Source organism: Mustela nigripes, chromosome 5 (assembly GCF_022355385.1).
Source record: "Mustela nigripes isolate SB6536 chromosome 5, MUSNIG.SB6536, whole genome shotgun sequence".
Lineage (NCBI taxonomy): Eukaryota > Metazoa > Chordata > Mammalia > Carnivora > Mustelidae > Mustela > Mustela nigripes.
Window position 1 is genome coordinate 44398456 of NC_081561.1, and position 18358 is coordinate 44416813.

Genomic DNA, 18358 nt, shown 5'->3' on the forward strand with positions numbered 1-18358 from the left:
ACCTAGCAGTAGCAGTGGCGGCTGCTGTCCCCGATCCGCTAGGCTGCTTAACAGGTAGGTCCTTTGCCTTTTTTTTTCCTTCTTTTTTTTTTAGACTCTTGACCTGGAAGATAAATTCTCACTCAGACCCATGATATTTTGTTTCTAAGAGAGCCCTTGTCGTGGGATAGACTTCAGCAAGAGTATTCAGAATGACATTTGGGCTAATGTGTGCCCTAGGTACAACCATGTTCAAAACAAAACTATTGTTGTTAATGTTTCTTTCCCTGCTATCCCAAGGAGCCCCCCTACCACCTTCTAGCCACCAAAGTAAATATTTTCAGTAAGAGATCTTGATCAACTCCTAAAAACAATAATCCTCAAGTGTTTTTGTTTGTTTGTTTTTTTAGGAAGGCTCCATGCCTAACGTGGAGCCCAGCATGGGGCTTGAACTCACAATCCTGAGATCAAAACCTGCGCTGAGATCAAGAGTCAGATGCTGATCTCACTGAGCCACCCAGGTGCCCCAAAGCTCTTCTGGTTTTATTACAGATAAGAATCATCTGAAGAACTTGTTATAAAAGCAGATGAGTGGGTCCCATCCCCAGGGAACCACCTTCTGTGGGTCTGGGAGAACCACAATGCTTGCTAATAAGACCTCAGATGATTCTGATCTTGCTGAAAAGGGTTACATTTTAAGAAACAGCATTTTAGGGGCACCTGGTTGGCTCAGTCGGGTAAACATCTGCCTTTGGCTCAGGTCATAATCCCAGGGTCCCGCGAAGAAGTCCCATGATGTTGGACTCCCTGCTTCTCCCTCTCCGTCTACCTGCTGCTCCCACTGCTTGTGCTCTCTTTCTCTCTGTCAATAAATAAATAAAATCTTAGGAAGAAACAAGATTTTAAAATACCAGTAATACTCTTTTATAAATAAAAAGAAAAAGTGGATGAAACCCACAACTTCCTTCAAATTCCAAAAGTTTGGCAAGGCAGATAGGGAGAAACAGGGCGCTCATAAGCTGGTGCATTATAACTCAGCCCTTCACCCCTACTTCAGTTTGAACATACTGAACCACTTCAGTGTTTCCTTTGTAAAGAGCCCACTGTTTGTTTTCAACAATAATAGCATGTATTACTGATACAACGGGTCCAGAGGTTTCTCACCTGGGTCCAAGTCATTCTATAATACAATGTCTTAGACAGTAAATCATCTTTTAATATGGGCCTTGGTATAGAATGCAGGTTTAAGGTGCCAATTTGAAGCTAAACTAAGCCTGTCCACTTGCCAGAAAACTGAAAGCACTCCTGTGAGGCTCTCTAGTTCCTTTATTTATATGCTGTCCATCAGCTTTCATATCTGAGCAGTCTTATGGGATTTTCCATGTGGACTGATGCTCATTTATTTCAGGGTAGGTGTATGAGGCATGAATTAATTTTAGAATCTGTTGTGTTGTTAATCTTACTTGGTTTGTAGAAACCCGGTTGGTTGTGTCTTATGGACTGCATTGTTTCCTGCACTCCTTCCAAGTTCATGTTGAAGCCCGAACCCCCAGTACCTCAGAATGTGACTGTATTTGGAGATAAAGTCTTTCAAAAGGTAATTAAGTTAAAATGAGGTCATTAGGATGGGCTCTCATCCAATATGACTGGTGTCCTTATAAGAGGAAATTTGGGCACAGACGTATCAGAAGACCATGTGAAGACAGAGAGAAGACAGGCATCTACAAGCCAAGGAGAGGCCTCAGGAGACATCCACATTGTGTATACCCTTCTTCTAGGCTTCCCAACTGTTGAGAAAATAAATTTGTGTTGTTTAAGCCACCAGTATGTGGTGCTTTGTTGCAAAAGCCCTAGCAACTAAATACATTATATTTTCTTTAAGGGGATCTCAGGGTGGGTCCCTCATACATTAGAATAAGTTTGCTTGGGTTCCTTCTACCAGTGGTAGAGGGCATCTTTAGTAGGTCAAACCTTGGCTAATACCCACGTTATGTTAATATTCTTGTTTTACTCTAGTCACTAAGTCTTTTTGGATAATACCTAAGAATCCTAGCCTTAAACCACAGAATTATTAGATTGTCTCAGGGGGTAGTTCCCTCAAATAAGGGATCTAGGTAGCAGCGAGATTTGATTATTTATTCAATAAATGTTTTTTGGCTGCCTACAATGTGCCAAGAATTGTTGTATAAGTACTGGGGACCTGGCAATTTGAATTAAAGTTCAGGCTTTCATTTAACATGTGACATGTGTTTCTGTGTGTGTAATGTGCAGAAAATGTACACTTAAGCATATAATATGTTCAGTGGAAATAAAGCAGGGTAAGGGGGAAGGAAGGCTGGGATTGTGTTTGGGGGCTAGGAATGGGGATAGTTTCCAAAGGATGGTGGAAGAGCTTCTCTGTAAACCGTATGTAGCGTCTGCATGAAGTGGGGGATGTGTAGATGCAGAGATGTGTCACCCAGATTCCCTTCAAGGAAGGATTTCTGCCCCAGTTACTGGTGAGCTATCACCAGACAGCCTTCAATGTCAGAATTTCTCGGGTTTGCTTCAGCTTCAAAAAGCCTCTTTCTCAAGGGCACATCCTTCCTGTGAATGGCCCACATCTAATGACTAATCAAGGGGTATAAAAGCCCAAACAAGGTCTACCTGATGGGCAATTTCAGTTTCAGAGTCTCCCCCTGGGGCAGTGGAGGATGCTGAGTCCATATAGCTTCCTTCCCCTCCTTTCCACTGTTGAGTCCAAAAATACCCACTCATAAACATCCTATGTGCCCAAGTCTGTTTCAGAGAGGGCTTCCTGGAGAACCCAGTGGGATGCGGAGGCATCCATGTGGTCATCTGAGGAAGACATTTTCTTGCAGAAGCAACAGTAAGTGCAAAGGTCATCACATTATTACCCATATGGTAATGACATGGCTTACAAGGAAGTGACAGAACAAATTTAATTGGCTTTGTAGAGCCATCCCAGGAGGATCTAGATGGGACAGAGATGGCCAAAGAAGGGATTAGGTAGCAATTTCATTTCAGAGTGATGAAGTCCCAGAACCTAAGTCAGGTTCGGTGGGGTGAGGAGGTTCGGAGCCGACGACTAAAGAAAGAATTCTTAAGACGTCATTGGTGCAAAATGGTGGTTTATTAAAGCACGGGGACAGGACCCGTGGGCAGGAAGAGCTGCTGCCCCGGGTTGTGAGGGGTGGTTGGTTATATACACAGGAGTTGGGTAGGTGAGGACAAAGGGGTATTCAGAAGGGCTATTGAGGCAAAGAATACTATCAGAATATTGAAGGCTTAGTTACTATCAAGTAAAGACAATTGAGAGTCTCCTGGTGGAATGTTACATTCCTGCTATCAAGCATCCTTGTTAATGAGATTTAGGTTTAGAAGAAATTTAACTTTATTTACTTTTCCTTCTACCTCCACCTCCTCCGGTTTTTATGGAGGGGAGGGTAACATTAGGCTTGAGGAACTGAGTTCTGTGTCTTTGGAAATTGGGCTATTGATAAGGTAACTTCTTTGTTGTAATCTCAAGGACATTTGCAAACCAAGGGAGACTCCTGTTTTGCAGGATTGCGATCTCAGCAAGTTAACTATTTATCATTTTATGGCAGTCAAGGGTGCCTGAGGAATGCTACACCTATGGAGGGGAGCGGATGAAGGGGGGGGTGTGCAAGGTGCCAGCTCTTGCTTTGTCCTCAGCCAGCCTCCTGCTCCCTCATCAAGAGGGTAGTCAAAAACTTCCTGGGGAGGAGGAAGTAAAAAGGAGACACAGAAATAGAGGTGGCTTTGATTTTGAATTAAAATGTTAATCCAGGGGTGCCTGGGTGGCTCACTGGATTAAGCCGCTGCCTTCGGCTCAGGTCATGATCTCAGGGTCCTGGGATCGAGTGCCGCATCGGGCTCTCTGCTCAGCGGGGAGCCTGCTTCCTCCTCTCTCTCTGCCTGCCTCTCCGTCTACTTGTGATCTCTCTCTGTGAAATAAATAAATCTTTAAAAAAAAAAAGTTAGGGGCACCTGGGTGGCTCAGTGGGTTAAAACCTCTGCCTTCGGCTCAGGTCATGGTCTCAGGGTCCTGGGATCGAGTTCCGCATCGGGCTCTCTGCTCGGCAAGGGAGCCTGCTTCCTCCCCTCTCTCTGCCTGCCTCTCTGTCTACCTGTGGTCTCTGTCAAATAAATAAATAAAAATCTTAAAAAAAAAAAAAAGTTAATCCAACAGGATTCTTTGACTTCTAAGGCTCTGAGGCCTGTGGTTTCCACCACCAAGAAATCATTAGGTTTCTCCCCAATCTCAGGGATATACTGGACCATTCTCAAGCCCAAATCCCATGTGTCCATTCCAACCTTTTACAAACTTCTTCCTCCTCCTCCTCCTCATTCTCTTCTTCCTCCCCACCGCTTCTCCTCCTCTTTGATTAGAAGCATCTCACACATCTCTATTTTTCTATTTCCCTATTTGAGTTTTCAGAGGGGGAGAAAATAGCTTTATTTAGCCTAGGACACTAACCAATCTTTTAGTGCTTCAAAAATACTGTTGTTATAAAGAGATTGCAGATGCTAACCGTAGAAAACAAGCAGGACTCCCTCAACCTCTTACCCCCAGCACCCAAGACAAAATAAAGCACTACTATGTCTTGAAACAAGCTCAAGGAGAAGATAGTTAAAGAACCAAATTTTTTACCAAGGGAAATAATTCCAAAATTGTCTTCTCTTTATTTACATAGGACATAGAGAAAAGGTTTGTATGAAAATCAGACACAGTTTCAATTTTATATGACTAAACAAAACCACAGACTATGTGTTCTGATTTTCAAAGCATTAATAGTATTCTCTCTGCTGATGTCTGTATTAGGGAGTCCGGCTCTTTAACAAATAAACACTTTAGTTGTTTACTCAAGATTGCATTAGATTTTTGCAATTCCTTTTGAGGGAATACGTTTGAATTCTTGACTTTAGAGCCGAATGAACTATGGCCATCCATGTGATCGGAACGAGACACACCTGGGGGTGGTGAGGTGGCACTTCCAGTTTGGGATTATTTTTGGCTCTTTGTTCCTCAGACAATTCCTTCCTGCTTACCTCTCACAAACCCACCAGGATGGTGTAACACAAGCTATTTAGGATTGATGTTGGAAATATAGGATTTCTTCAGACCCGAGCAAGTCCTGGGGTCCATAGGAGTACTAGGGAAAACAATATGTATTTATTACCAGAACATTTTCTTCACAGGAAGAAATCCTGACCTATTAACAATCATTCCCCATTGTCCCTCCCCCAGTCCCTGGCAACCACTCATCTGTTTTCCATCACTGGGTTTGCCTATCGACTACTATATATTTTAAATCTCTATTAGCTTAATACCTTACTAACCTTTTAAAATCCTCTGCCTTTGCTCTCGTTTTTTCGTTTAACTTAAATGACTGTCTACTAAGCTGAAACTCTTCTAATTTAGGGAAGGTTAGTGAAGAAGCATAGATTTGATCTCACAAATCCTTACAGTGAAAGATATACAAAACGTCATGTTTAAGTTTTTCCCTCTTTTATTTTCTTCATTTCTCTTCAATATAAATGCAATTCAAGTGTTCAGAATGCTAAAAAAAAAAAAAAAAAAAAAAAGGAAAAAAAAAGTGAAAAGGAAGAAGAGGAGGACTGTGACAGAATAAAAAAAAAAAAAAAACAAAAAAAAAACCCACCCCCTAATTCTTAAAAAAAAAAAAAAAAAAAAAAAAAAAATAATTTCCCACCACCCGAAGTCTGCAAACAAAAAGGAATGAAAAAAGAGAACCAGATAGTACATGATGAAAAACATTTTTTAAGTTTCCCAGTCTGGAATAAGGGCCCCAAGGCATGTTTGAAAGGAAACCTCCATTTCCACAGTAAGCTCTAATTCCTTTCAATAAGGCATCTGATTTGGGGTGTGGATTTTAAGTGCTTTATTAGCCACGAGGAAAGAAGATACAGTAATTTCATCATTATTATGGGGGAAAAATAAGAACATCTTTTTACTCTTTTCAGAGTTTTAGAGATCAGAAACATCTTTTTATATGAGAACAAAAGACAAAGAATTTGATTAAAAGTGATATTATAAGCTTTTATTGTATAAAGGTAATTTGAGATTAACTAGGAACAGACTACATAACACGAACTGTACTAGAACAGCATGTAACAAAGACAAGTCTATCGCCTATCTTTCCTGATTCCCAAGCTTAGGAAACTTTATTTTGCATTATTTCTTCAAGGGAGATTAGCTGAAATTCTATACATCAAATCTAACTCAAAAATAACATTCCTGTCACAAACTGGGGTTGAGAAATGTTGCTTCTAAAGGTTTAAATGTTGTAAAAACAGTAAATTGAGTGTTAGAAACAAACAAAACATAGCGTATTTTCCATACCCGCAGGCTTAATTGCAAAGAAGGGTTTCATTTAAAGGCCGTAGCTTTAGAGTAAAGGTTATCAACTGCCAAATTCAGATGGGAATGAGTGACATAAGAAAGGTAGAAAAAACAATTATGGAAGATATACAGAAGAATGATGGAAAAGCATGTATGGTGGATTAAAGATGGTGGCAAATTCTTTGCTACTCCTTTTGTAGAATGATGGGATACATTGAATCCTAGCTAGTCTTAATGGTTTCCTTGAACAATAGAGTTCAGTGCCAATGAAACTGTGTGACTTTCAAGGATAAGTCAGAAGTCTTTTTTTTTTTTTTTTTTAAGATTTTATTTTTATTTATTTATTTGACAGAGATCACAAGTAGTTGGAGAGGCAGGCAGAGAGAGAGAGGTAGGGGCGGGGGAAGCAGGCTACCCACCAAGCAGAGAGCCTGACGCAGGGCTCAATCCCAGGACCCTGGGATCATGACTGGAGCCGAAGGCAGAGACTTTAACCCACCAAGCCACCCAGGCGCCCCTCAGTCAGAAGTCTAACAGCTTCTTCCATGGTCTCTTGGAATGCTTGCTCTCTGCGTTCTTCAGACTCTTCCTCTTCAGATACTGCCTCTTCAAAACTAGTGCTAGGCAGTGAGAAGTCTCCCCACTGAGAGACAGGATGTAGGTGCTTGAATTAACAGCTCCAGCTGAGTTCTCTGCTGATAGCCACAAGGAACTGCTGGCTGTCTTGGGCATCCCATTCAGGGTAGGTTTCAAATTATTGCAGTCCAGCCAGTATCTAGACTGTAACCGTCTAAGGGTCTCTAAGGAGAACTACTCAACTGAGCCCTTCTGGAATTCCTGACACCTAACACAGTAAACAAATAAGTGGTTGTTTTGAGCTGCTAAATTTGGGAGGTAATTTATTATGCCACAAGAGTTCACCAGAACTGTCCTGGTTTTGTTAGACTGCTGTAGCAACTTCTGTCACACCAGGCATTATTTACATCAGGAGGTTCTTGGATTTCCAAGAATAGCAGAGCTCAGTTTGAAAACTTGCAACAAACAAGTCATATGATTACAAGATAGTACTCTAACACCAAAGTGAATTTTAACGATTTTATTGCTAGATGAAATATCTCCTTAAGCTGTTATGTCTTAGGTCTTCATTATACCTAACAGTGGAAAAAAAAAAAAAAAAGGCACCACAAGAACCCCCCTCCCCTACATAATAATGCCCTCTATCTTCATTCTGTTCTTTATCTGAACGATGTTAGAGGGAAAGAGTAAGTGCTCTACGGACTTGAACTTTGCTCCAGACCACCTGTCCTCTCCCTCTACTGGGAAGAGCTGCCTTTGATTACAGCTCTCCCTGGGCCTGCCAGGGTTTGGGCAGCCCTTGCTCCTAGCTGATTCCAGGGCAGACTGTCCTGAGCATGACCTGCTGGCATCACAACACTGTGTGTGACTACAGGCTGATCTACTCACAATGTTTTCTGACTTTCTTCCAGGCCGCCTACGCTGTCACTGACCCTTCCTCCTCCTCCGCATTGCCTCATCAGTGCTTACAGGATTTATTTAACTATCATTAGTCCAAATGTTAGAAATACCTTCCTGCCACATCAGCCAGCCTTTGTCTGTACTCTGTATCAAGTCTGAAATCCTCTATATCAAGCTTGGAGCATATTCCAATCTTTATTTCCATTTAGCTCCACACTGGTTCTAGGACAGGAGATAAAATTCACCACTAATCTATTTGAAATACCCAGTTGTACAAAAGTCTCAGATTTTGTTTCACTTTGAAGTTACTGGGTTTTCGGAGGCATCTTAAAGTATACCCATATCATTTCTCTCTGATTTGCGATCATTATTAACCAGAAAAATACCATATTGTTATGATATCCTTGGACGGGAGGTATGCTGGGTTCATGGGAGTTAATCGGAATCAGCTGAGTAGATTTATTTTTTTAGAGCAGAAGTTTACAAACTCAAAAGTTAGTGGGATAGGAAAGCGGATAAATTTGGGAGGTTAAGGTGTAGGATGTTGTGTGATGAGGTACTTGTGTGAAGGCAGCCAGCTTGGTAACTGCCTTTCCTAGCAGCATTATCACATTCCCAAGCACGGACACCTCAGTTCCTTTTATTGTTATTTATTTTTATTACATCACACTTGTTTTTTCCTTGTAGTTCTTATAGTGAGTTGAATGCCTTCACCTTAAGTTAGGCTTTATATTAAACTTGTAAGAAATTTTTTGCTTCCACCAAAGAATATACTCTTCTCTCACTTTGGGGGGGAAAATCTATGAGGAAGTCTATATTTCATTTTTCCACTTTTGATGTAGGCATGAATGCAAAGATATATATTTCTGTGTTCCAAGAAAATCAGCAGTGCAAGGATAAATGATAAATGGCAGTTCACACTTGGTTTGTGTGTTAGAGAGAAAACAGAAAGTGGTGATTAGTGGATTGAATCGGAGAAATGAAGCAGCATCTAAAGGACACATTACCACTCTGCTCCAGATGTGTCACGTGGGAATGTCAGAAGATGGGCCAAGCTTTGCCAGATCTTCTGATTTTTCATGAAGAGTTGGACATTTGAATAAAAATCTTCTGATTTCCAAGTATGGGCTACCAAGTCAATTTATAAACAAATGTGTGGGTCAAAGAAAGCACAGTGCCGGCAATATCTGGCTCGAGGATCTTGGTTTAGAGCATGTACTTATATCTGAATCTGGAAGGTTATGAGTGTAAGGTTTTTCCGGCGAGATCAACACAACACCAGGCAAAGTGGGTGTAAGGCAAGGTTTATTAAAAATTCTCTCCGGTGAAGTTTCAGGGCCCAGGTGAAGGGGAGCCGAGAAAGGTGCGCCGGGAGGAGGTGGGCACCCTCGGGCGAGGTTCCGCGACTCTGGAAAGCAGAGTGGGGGAAATCGCGCCCAAGGCAGGGAGGAGGGGGCTTTTAAGGGGTCTTGGGGAAAGCTCAGGGGTCTTTTGGCAAGTTTCCCTTATTTGGATATCCCTCCTGCTCATCAGGATCCCATTGGTCCACAGGAGCCTGGGGCGGGGGTCTCAGATTCCTGCTTGGGCCTTTGTTCTCCTGTCCGAGCTCAGGTCGTGTGGCGGGAACTTTCACCATCTTTGGTAGCCCTTCCTGCCAGCCCAACAATGAGATAGAATTTTAGTTCATGGATTTTCTGCATAATTATGATACATATTGTTATTTTCAGCTAACACTGAGCAGTTATAACCAAGGACAATTTTCTAGAGACAGAATGAGACTCAAATAGGGAAGACATCCCAAGGGCTCATGTGAAACAAATCCATGTGGCATATGCAAAGGAATAAACGAAAGGAGAAGGACCTGGGCCCCAGGCTCGGAGACCACAGAGACTCCTCTCATTCACATTGGCCAAAGGTCTTTTCACCTGTTCCATAAGGAACTAAAAATTGATATAAAATGCTGTGATCGATTTCCCCCAGACAATGATGTGTGTAGCATGTGTGTGGAAGGGGCAGGGGAGAAGAGCTTGTGCCGCTGAGATGCTGGTCAGGGGCGGAACTTAAGCATGAGCTGGAGCTGGGAGTGTATCAGCTAGAGACCCTCTAATGGAAGGTCTAATGTGGCCTTCTTTGAACTGGGTCCAGGACAGTGTGTCTTATTTCCTTTTCTGGAGCACAGCCATTTGGTAGACTTGGCCAAAGTGGAAGATCCTCTCTTTGACCACAACCTGAGTGGTAGAAATGCCAGTGCTTTGACAGGACAGCCTGGAATTGAACATGATTTTCAAGGACAGCTGCCTTTTTGCCTTTGCTGCTTGGTAGACTAAGAGGCTTCTCTCAAAATTGTGGGCTGTAGTCTTGCTTGAGTATCTATAAGTATTCTGTACATTGATCCTTGAAACTGTCTGGGGACCTGACAGAGGTAAGAGACTCTGTTGATACAAGAAAGTGCTAGTTTTGAGTGCTTCTGTTAAGCACCCGATGTTGAAGTAGTTCAGGCATCACTGAAATCCAGGTCATTTTGTCCTGAGGGACTTTGGAAACTTGATTCATTTCTCTACTCACTCCCCATCTCCCATTTCTATTTTTGAATAAATTCTCAGCCAAGAAGGGGCCAAACTTGATTGAGTCAAGTGTGGATCAATGGGCTGGAGTTTGGGATGGGTTTCTTTGGACAGGAAACTAGAATATGGCTTCTTATTGGACTCAAGAATAGATAAGACCCAAAACCATAAAAGAACATGAAGAAGAGGTAAATTAGGAAGATTGCTAAATCTGTGGCTGCAGTGACAGGAAGTTAGAATTTGAGGATTACAAATGGAGAAACAGAAGTAATCCTGGATCCAGTTAGGGGTGATTAGGTGGAAGAATAAGAGTGATTCTGATCAATTGCTTAGAAGAGAGTGACAAAATCTGTCAGTGGGCACCGCAGGAAAAAAAAGGCAAAGCCTTTCTGGGACACTTTCTTGGAAAGTCGGTTGTGTTTACTGATCATTTACATGACTTTACTTCCTACATTACAGAGTCAAACGCAAGTTTTGCATTAATTTTTAAGATAAATCCTAAGACTTCAAAGACAATTTACTCTTGTGCGGGCTGCTTTGAGGTGTGCTCAAGCCATCAGATATGCACATCTTTCTCCTTCGCTATTATAAAGGACACTTGGGCAAGAAAATCTGAGAAGCAATGGGGAAGGACATCAAAGAGTGGTCTGGGCTTGTTCCAGTGGGCAGGAAGTGCATGGTCCCATGGGTGACTTTAAAGGACAAAGAAGGAAACTTTTGGTATAGCCTGTATAATCATTGCATCATTGCATCAGTCCGTGCCTACTTCAACTATTGAGTGCCATCTTCAGAAGTGGTATTTTTTATTCATTGAAAAAAAGTGTTCCTTGGTTAAGTAGATTGGACCCTTGAAACAAATTTAAAGGCTTTAAAAAATTTTAACTAAAATACTTTTCAGAACAATAAGTATGCAAATGAAAATTATTAACAGACAAACTCCTTTTCATTTTTAAGGTTTACTGCTTATCAGAGCAAGGAAACAAATGGAAATAAAAATGCCCTGGTAGAGCATGGGGAAGTCACAAGTTTCTAGCATCTTTACACATTTTTTTTTTCTGGTTAAAATAAAAATATGTATTTATACATATCCTAAAGAATAAAGCAGTCGTGTTTTCAGTAGGTAATTTTCTTAATACATCTTGTGACTCCCCATAATATCTTAAATGGTAGTGGTCCTGCTCCACAGGCTTTTTCTGGGTCTTTGATTTTTCACTTTTATTTCTCACAGTGATGCTTGCAGCATTACCTCCCAGCATCTGGCTTGGCTTTTAGGGAGGATTATGTAGAATTTTTTCCTTCCTGATTATCCCTCTTCTCAGTATCAAAGCCTAAAGATGCAATCAAAGCAGAATAGCGGCAGCCTTTATTTCTTGGAGAGGACATTTGCACTTCTGAAGACAGCACACTGGTGCATACCAAGTTCCGGGCTCTTCCGCTCAGCTCAGGAACATTCCTTCTGGACATTTTCTCTCATGCACATTCAACAAAATCATTAAAAATTAATATTAGGGCCAACCAAACATTCTGTAATAACACTGATGTAAAGAAGATAAATATAACATTTATAGGATACAGTCCTACTTGAGGATTTTTAAAAAATTTTGTCAATAGTGTCACTGATCTTTTTGGACTGAACTCTAGTCCCCCGCCTCCACCACCCTCAAATTCATGTGTTGAATTCCTAACCTCTGATGTGACTGTATTTGAAGGTGGCATCTTAAAAAAGGTAAAGGGTTCATGAGATCATAAGGGTAGGGCCCTAATCCAACGGGAGTGCTGTCCTTATAAGAAGGGGGAGAGGCAGTAGGGTTGCTCAGGCACAGAGAAGGCATTTGAGGACATGGAGAGAGGGTGGCCGCACTCTGCAAGCCGAAGCAGAAGGACTCAGGAGAAATCAAACCTGCTGACACCTTGATCTTGGACTTCCAGCCTCCAGAACTGTGAGAAAACTTATTCCTCTTGTTGAAGGCACTCAAGTTGTGGTATTTTATTAAGGCAGCTCTGGCCAACTCACACATGAATTGTGTTCCCATTTTTGCTATGAGTTCTAAAAAACTCAGAGCCAAATGTGAAGTTTATGGAAACCATACTGTTATTTCTCATGGTTCACATGTTTTGAGTCTTTCTTTTTTGTGACACAGACTTTTTCTATTTAAAATTTATTAGCTTATTATTTGTTTTCATTGTTTCCCGCCTCAAAGTCTTTGTAGGAAAGAACCAGGGTACAAAGAAATAAATAACAATTTTAAATGAATTCTTTGTGTTTATAGGTTTTCATCCTGTTTCACAGGCTTACCTTCTCAGTGTGTTGTGTTGGTCCCTATTCATTTTCTAGACCCTTTAATGTGGGAGTGCTGCAGGGCTCATACTTAACTTTGTCCTGAACAAACTGGCTCCCTGCTGGATCTCGGTCAGTCTCATTCCTTGAAACATCAGCATTATATACATTTAGCTTAAACTTTTCCCCCGAAACCCCTCACACAAATATTCAACTGTCTATTCAATTTCTTCACCTGGACATCTACCCGGCATCTCATATTTAATTTGTCCAAAGCCAAGCCGAACTCCAATTTTTTCCCACCCCTTCTGGTGGTGTTGATAAACCATCTTGGCCTTCTCCACCTCAGTAAGCACCAACTCCATACTTTCAGTTGCCTAGGCCTGAAGCCTTGGAGTCACCCTTGACTTTCCTTTCTTTCATCTCCAGTTTCCCATCTTACAGCAAGTCCTGTTGGCCTTTCCAACAAAACCTCATCTAAACGTTGACCATTTTTAATGCCTCCTTTGCTACCAAAGCAAAAGCCACCACACCTTGCCTTCTGACAATCTTTCTGCTTCTGTGCTTCCCTCTGGTTTTCTCCACAGCAGCTAGAGCATCCTATTAAAATGTAAGTCAGATCAGGGTACTTCACTGCTCAAAAACTTCCCCCTGGAAAGAGATGGTTTTCCATCTCTTCCGGATGAAAAGGCAGTCCTTAAAAGGATCTACAAGGTGACCAAAGGGCTAGTTTTACTTACCCCTCGGACATCAAGTGTTTTCCCCTGACTCCCCCGGTTATAGCCCTGCTGGCCTGCACTTGTTGCTGCTTCTGCCTGACACTCTTCTGCAGGCTATCTGCAAGTCTCACCCTCATCTTCAAGTCTCTTTATCGCTTTATTAATCAAATATCACTTTATTCAAGAAGCTTACGCTGTAGTGTGCAGGTATATGTCTAACAGTCAGCTCTCTGAGGAAAAATGTATGTTTGTATTCACATCAGAATGTGACTTTTAAAGTTTCATCTGCATTGTTGACATTTTATTCATCACTTTCTGAAGTTTAGGGGGACCATCGACAAATAATAAACCAAGCCCTGATTTGGTGCATTCATCAAATTTCGTGGTGTAAATATTCCTACCATGGCCAGTTTCAGGCTCCCACAGTTCTGTTATTTAAGGCGGCGTGGGGAACAGACAAGCCATAGTAGCACTCCCTTAAATAGCATTTCCACTGTACAGATGCGATAGACTTGAATAACCTCAAAAATGTAGAAAAGAGTCAATTGTAGCAAAATAGTTAGGAAGTGATTCATTTTAAACACTTATTACCTTTGTTTTTATAAAGCTTATTTAATTTTAAGTTGATAGAATTTAATTTTTAGTGATGACTGTTTTTCAATGGGCTTACAGAATTCCTGGCAATCTGTTTGTTTTTGTGAGCCGGCAAGAGTAGGGTCTGGTATAGCATTGGCCATTTTGCTTATTGTCCTGTATCAGATGGCTATCCCTTCTAGTCACTCTTCATCCCCCCCTTATCCTGCTGTATTTTTCTCCACTAGCATTGAAGACACACACACACACACACACACTTTTTTTTTCTTGCAATTGGAATTTAGGTAAAGTAAAACTAGGTAATTGCTTTTTTGTTGTTGTTGTTAAGCTTTTCTTATTTATTTGACAGACAGAGATCACAAGTAGGCAAAGAGACAGTCAGAGAGAGAGGGAGGAAGCAGGCTCCCCTCTGATCAGGGAGCCCAAGGTGGGGCCTGATCCCAGGACCCTAAGATCACCACCTGAGCTGAAGGCAGAGGCTTTAACCCACTGAGCCACCCAGGTGCCCCGATAATTTGCTTATTTTTTCATCTCAGTATCCCTAGTGCTTAGAATATGTCTTGTACATGCTTTAGGTGCCTATTTATTGAAAGAATGGATGCGTATATTATATTTTGTTCAAAATAGGTATTAGCTTGGTATGGAAAAAGCAAACAACTAGTGATCAAAATAGTAGTCCAAGAAGCCGTGGTTTAATACTACTAGTATTTTAATGTTTATCTCTAAGAGATAAATACTAAACCACATTCTGGTTGGAAATTTGGTATTATCCATTTTTGGCCTGGTATTTGTGGGTGTTATTTAATTTTTCTGAAATGAGTTTTTCCTATCTTCAAAATGGATACTCAGATTTTTTTGATTATTAATGAAAACAGTATATTCAAAACAATTTGTTAAACTACAAAACATTATATAAAGGTTGGGTTTTCAACTCATATGTCATTACCCACATTGTACTATTGACATAGTTAAAGGCTTTACATCAAAGCCCAGGTTGGCTGAGTACAGACAAGCATAACCTGTTTTTTCCCAGCAACGTGCTTTCCCAAATAACATTATGCCTCATAAATATGCCAGAGTTCTTATAGCGTGTCAGCAGTTACATGAAATGTATAAGTCCTTGCAAGACTGTAAAGCCTTAAGAGAAAACAATAAAGTATTACTTTTATATTGTAGAAAAGAGGAGCTGTTGAGTGTTATAAATTTTTAAATTTTTTTTTTTTTTTTTTTTTTTTTTTTTAAATTTGAGACAGAGAGAGAGAGAAGGAGCACCAGCAAGGAGGAAGGTCATAGAGAGAGGGAGAAACAGACTCTGCTGAGCAGGGAGCCTGACGTGGGACTCCATTCCAGGAACCTGGGATCAGGACCAAAGGCAGACGCTTCACCGACTGAGCCACCCAGGCGCCATGAGCATCATAAATATTTACAACTATTACGACTACTACAACTTGCTTCCCAAATAGGAGTCTGAGTATTTCTAGATGTATGTAACACTGTCTAAGGGTGGGGCAGGGAATAAGGTGAGAGGACAAGATCCCCGTGACGTGTTTTCATGGATCATCGGTTGTACTCCATCATAAATAATACAAAGCATTCTTTTGGAGAATAGTAACAATCATATCAGTGTACACTTACATAGTTTTTAATATGTATCAGGCACTGTTCTAAATGCTTAACTTGTATCAAGTCATTTAATCCTCACAACTCTGTGAGGTAGGTGCAATTATTATCTGCATCTAGAAGATGGGCAAACAGAGGGACATAAAGGTTAAGAAATTTGCCAGTATCACACAGCTCATCGTGGGGAAGCCATGATTTTGACCTAGGTGTCTGGTTTAAGAGTCTGTGCTTCTGTTACTGTGCTATCTGTCCCGTGAGAAGAAAAAGGACTGCTTGCGTTGGCAGCACATACACAAAAAACTGGAGTGATACAAAGAAGACTAATATGGCTTCTGCATAAAGATGACTCTCAGATCCATGGAACATTTCATATTTTTCTGGATTGATGCCAGGTTTAGGGTATTTGTGGTAGTAACATCCTGTGTTTTAAAAGAACAATTATTGGACTTAAGTCAGAAGATTTGGGTGACAGGTCCTATGCTGTGGTTTACTAAATTAATAACTTTGGGTAAACAAACAAACAAACAAACAAAACAAAAAAGAAAAGAAAAAGGAACCAATATAGCAATGTCTTCCAAACATCTAGGTTTTCAACTACTCCCTTTATAATTCTTATTTATAAAAAAATATCCATGAAATCAACAGATTGGTCAGAGGTTCATGTTTTGTTCTAAGACACACTTGAAAATAAATTCGTATTTACTAAAATAAAAAGAAACGCAGGTGACTCTTGAATGAGGCGAGGGTTAGGGGCACCAGCCTCCATGCAGCTGAAAATCTGTATATCACTTTGGACTTCTGCAAAACTTTACTAATATGCTGCTGTGGGCCAGAAGCCTTATGATAGCATAACCAGTAAGTTAACACATATTTTGTATGGTCTATGTATGATATACTGTATTCTTACAATAAATAAGCTAGAGAAAATAAAATGTTATTGAGAAAGTCACAAGTTATATTTTCAGTACTATAAAATAGTTGCGTATAAGTGGGCCCACACAGTTCAAACCGGTGTGTTCAAGGGTCAACCATATATTTATCTGTATTTCATTCCAGATGATCTCATCTATCATGATTGTGGACACATTGGATTATGGAGTAGATTGCAGCAAAACTGAAACAAACAGATAATCAAGATGTCAAAATTTGAACTCATGGCAAGTATGTTGTGTAGAGTTAAACCTTCTGGACACACTGTCCTGATGTCAGAGACACGTAGGTGAGAAGTGTGAAATCAACTGCTTAGGGACTGAGGCTTAGAAAACAAAACAAAATCTGGGGATACATATCTGTAAACAGTGGGGATTAGTCATGGGGTTTCTCAGGAGTCCTTATTATTTCCTGACATGCGGGATACACCCTGTATAACAATCCTTGTTCTCAAGTATCTCAAAGCCTACTGGGCAAGACAGATCTGTTGATATTTTAAAGCAATGTGACATGGAATTTGAGAGAAATCTGCAAATGACAGTAAGTTTACATGGTAAGGAGTGTTCGTGTTCTGTCTTGGAGAATTGGAAGGAGTTTATTTATGACTTCTAGAAAAAAATCTGGTTGAGAGAAAAAGACTTTGAAGCTTGCAGAAGAGAAGGAAGGGAGAAGCCTACCAGTGCCCGGCTCTTTTCAATCCTGGGAAATAATTATTAGCCAATTGCATGGAGGAGAAAAACGGACGCTGCGGAATCTATGCCGTATGTGCAGAATATGTGGGCATGCTTACTCCCTCTATCTCCACAGCTCAAACTCCCTTGATTTTTACACGTAAGAATTGGAGTTGGAGCTAGAATGTGTTTGCTTCAGGACTTGATCACGTCAGGGCACGTCTTAGGAAGAAGTGATGTGAAGCCACCAGGATCCCTTGACATTGAAGCAGTATAATATGATGTTTAGGAAAGAGCATGTTTGGAATACAGCTAACTAGAAAGTAGAAAAGTCTGCAAATTCACTTCAGGGTTCTGGGTCGGGAGATAAGATTTAATTGTGTTTTTGTTTTTTTAAAAGATTTTATTTATTTATTTGTCAGAGGGAGACACAACAAGAAATGCCACACAAACAGGGGGAGTGGAAGAGGGAGAAGCAGGCTTCCTGCTGAACAGGTAGCCCTATATGGGGCTCAATCCCAGGACCCTGGATCAAGACCTGAGCCGAAGACAGACCATTAACGACTGAGCCATCCAGGCGCCCCTAATTCCAGGTTCTATCTCTTGTCAAGTATGTGATGTGGGGTAATTAATTTCTTGATGCCTTTGTTTTTTTCATGTGTAAAACTAGTGACACCGCCTATTGAGGGGGTGGTCATAAAGGTTAAAATGAAAGTTTAGGCTCCTTGAATTCAGGTCTAAATCTCAGGATAAGGGAGTACGAATGGAGAAAAAGTGGAAATCAAAAGAGCAGAGCTATCTACAGTTCATGATGGCCACGGCAGTGGTGCTGGTTGCTACGGAAGTTAAAGCTCTCTCAGGGCACACGTGGCCCCCTCATTCCCAGGTGTAGACTTCAGTGGCTGCAGCAGTGTGCATGGTTTTGTGTGAAACAATAGAGATCTCTTCAGTAAACATTCTGGCTACTGCACTGGATGTCAAGGGCTACGGGAGACATCACATCAGGAAGCTATAGTGGAAGAGTACAGCAAATAGTATTTTCAGAAGCACACATTCTTTTTTTTTTTTTTTTTTTTAGATTTTATTTATTTATTTGACAGACAGAGATCACAAGTAGGCAGAGAGGCAGGCAGAGAGAG

The 18358-nt window shown here is 40.9% G+C and overlaps 2 long non-coding RNA genes and 1 other non-coding gene across 8 annotated transcripts in view; all 3 read left to right on the forward strand.

Annotated features, from left to right (window-relative positions):
• Nucleotides 1-16769, forward strand: part of LOC132017943 (uncharacterized) — a 36799-nt gene extending 20030 nt beyond the window's left edge. For 2 of the 6 annotated variants that reach the window (XR_009404424.1, XR_009404422.1), the window contains 2 exons: nucleotides 15252-15481; nucleotides 16675-16769. This is a non-coding gene — a long non-coding RNA (uncharacterized LOC132017943). Of the gene's footprint in view, nucleotides 1-389; nucleotides 501-1453; nucleotides 2158-15251; nucleotides 15482-16674 lie in introns of those variants that run through there. The other 4 variants (XR_009404418.1, XR_009404423.1, XR_009404420.1 and 1 more) reach the window with 4 other exon arrangements.
• LOC132018866 (U6 spliceosomal RNA) lies at nucleotides 15888-15995 on the forward strand. The gene has a single exon (XR_009404643.1). It is a non-coding gene; the product is annotated as a U6 spliceosomal RNA (small nuclear RNA).
• An 876-nt stretch (nucleotides 16770-17645) lies between the features above and the next one.
• LOC132017944 (uncharacterized) overlaps nucleotides 17646-18358 on the forward strand; it is a 26035-nt gene continuing 25322 nt past the window's right edge. The window contains exon 1 of the long non-coding RNA XR_009404427.1: nucleotides 17646-17829. This is a non-coding gene — a long non-coding RNA (uncharacterized LOC132017944). The remainder of the gene's footprint in view (nucleotides 17830-18358) is intronic.